This window comes from Camelus ferus, chromosome 10, assembly GCF_009834535.1.
Source record: "Camelus ferus isolate YT-003-E chromosome 10, BCGSAC_Cfer_1.0, whole genome shotgun sequence".
Classification (NCBI taxonomy): Eukaryota; Metazoa; Chordata; class Mammalia; order Artiodactyla; family Camelidae; genus Camelus; species Camelus ferus.
The window spans coordinates 3,285,704-3,288,349 of record NC_045705.1 but is presented as its reverse complement, the minus strand read 5'-3'; positions in this window follow the sequence as shown (position 1 = coordinate 3,288,349).

Here is a 2,646-nt window from a genome sequence, read left to right as displayed (position 1 = left end):
AACTCCTTGAGGGGTTTCAGCAAAGCATTTTTAAGTGCCAGGTGAGGGAGGGGCATCCCAGGGTACACGATCAGCTCGTGCACAATCCTCTGACTGGTGGATGTGGCGGTAACAGGGCAGACAACACTATCAACCCCCAGGCGCCAGGAGATCTGGGAGCCACGTGCTCACCGTCATCAAGGAGTTAATTTCTCCCATTTGGTGGTGGTTTTTAGTACCTGAAAAACTCAGGAAATATGCATGAGATTCTATCATCTGGGCACTTTAGAGAGGAGCTACAGCAGAGGATGTGGGGGAGGAGCCTGTTCCCGGAAGACCCCATAGGGTCCTGCTCAGTTACAGAAAGATATTGTTGATATGATAAAAAGTTTGAGTTTAAGGCACATCATTTTGATTGGCTGTGTCCTATGGCCCAGGGCATAGGACAATACCCATCTGTGATCTGCTTGCTACCAGTCTGTTGACCTACCTACAGAACTTGAGAGTAAGCATTTATAAACCTTGATAAGCAATTTCTCAGAATAATTTTAAGTCTGTCGAGTATGTTTGTAATAATGTCTTCCAAAGAGAAGCAAGTGGTTTATCACACACTGTTTCTTCTCCTCCTCATTCCTCTTCTTCTTGCCCTCCTGGTCCTTCTCTTCCTCTAGACATAAAAATCCATGATATTGACATAAGGTACATAAACAATTGTTCTTATCAGTCAGTGTCATAGCAACTTGGTTTAAATAGTTGTTGGAGGAGGTCATGGAGAAGACAGGACAGCCGGTTCATCCGTGAGCTGGACCTGGGCAATTGGGCAGTTGGAGGCTCCTCACTCCTCCCTGGCCCCTGGAATGTACGCTGTGTCCACCGTTTCTGCATCTGGAGCCATTTTCAAGGACGCAGCCTCGAGAGCACATGTGTTGCTGAGATCACCTGGACTGAATCATGTGACTGTGATGAACCCATTTAAGACCCCTGTATGAACAAGAATCTGGCCGGCAGGTGCAAAGAGGTCTACCCGTCTTGTGGCCACCCAAGAGCAGATTTGTATGTAAGTTCCTTTGCTTAGTAAATCTGCCACCTACCGATCTGGAGTGATCTGCCTTCCTTCAGTCTCTCCTTGCTTTCCGTGTATGGGAGCCAGTTTCCAGTTTCACCCAGGGAAGTCCCGAGGCTGTCAGTCAATGACCATTATTTAAAATACTCCCTTTATGTTGTAGCTTCATTAAACAAAATTCCTTATTGCAACCTGCATATTTTGTTGAATAAAGTCCAGTTCCTCAGCTTGATCTTCAGGATCTTTCACGATGTAAGCCCAATAGAACAGTCCAAACTTCTCGTAATTCTTGGGAAAAGTTATATAGTTTCTCCTTATTGTCCATTTAACCCATTTCTCTTCCCAGAATGTTTTCTCTGCATATGTATTTATTCATTTATTCACTCATCTTATGAATATTTATTTAGCACCTACTAGATGCTGGGCAATGAGTTCCTGCCACTCAGGAGCTTAATAACCAGTGTTTCTTCAAATATTTACCTCTTTTCATGGGGGGACTAGCTCAAGTCTTGCCCTCTCCATGAGGCGCAATTAGAAAAAGGACTGACTGTTGTCAGAAGTTGAGAGTCAAGACTTGGGTGTAAATCCCAGTTGGTCAAGTCACTTTACTCCTTGAGTCCCATTTGTGTCCCATCTGTACAATGGGGTTGATAGTGACTTTTTCTTCATAAAGATTTTTTTTTTAAAAAAAGATTATATGAAATAATGATATAAAAATGCCTGGGATAATATGAACTCACTTAATGAGTAAGTTCTTTTTGCCTATGAAAAAACTTTGTTTTTATTCAAACTAATTCTGCCACCAAAGGCGTTCTTTTCTGTGTGGTACACCATACATATTCTAAACTAGTTCCTTTTCCTGTTAATATCTTTCTATTCCAATTTCCCCCTTTTTTTTTTCTGGAATGCCTTCCTTTCCTTTCCCATCTGCCTATGTGTGTATGTGTGTGTGTGTGTGTATATATATATATATATATATATATTTTTTTTTTTTTTTTCCCCAGGATGGGATTCATAACCTCACTTCTCTATGATCACTCACAACTCTTCTTGACTTTTTGGTATCTTCTTATAGAACTCCTTCAGCTCTTAGCTGTGTTACCTTGAGTGTTGTTGATCATTGTATTAATGCCTCCTTGTCTAGCTAATGAAAATAAATATTATCTGATGGCAAGGAGAGTTCACATGTGACTTGTATTTTTCTGCTCCCTGGAGTTTAGAGCATATGATAGGTAGTTTAAAAATCCAGCAGAACCTTGACGCTGGTGAAGCGCATTGGTAAGCCATGCTATAATGCGGATGGCTGAGGGCTGGCAGGATCTACTGTTCAAGTACTTCTCTCTCGCACACCATGCTCACAAGGCAAGCGCCCCATGTTTGTCCTTCAGCAAAATGGCGAGCCCGTGTGTTTGGGCATTCTGTGCTTGCAAACAGCTGAAACGTCAACGTTTAAAACTTCAAGCACCAAGGGTTTCTTATGCTTTTGATAAAACTGGTTGTACCCCCAAAATACTTGATGGAAAAATTTTTATTTAGCCAATTATTCTGGCATGGTATTGTGTCAAAAATAGACATTCTCCAATTACCTGTCAGGTGTCAAAAAT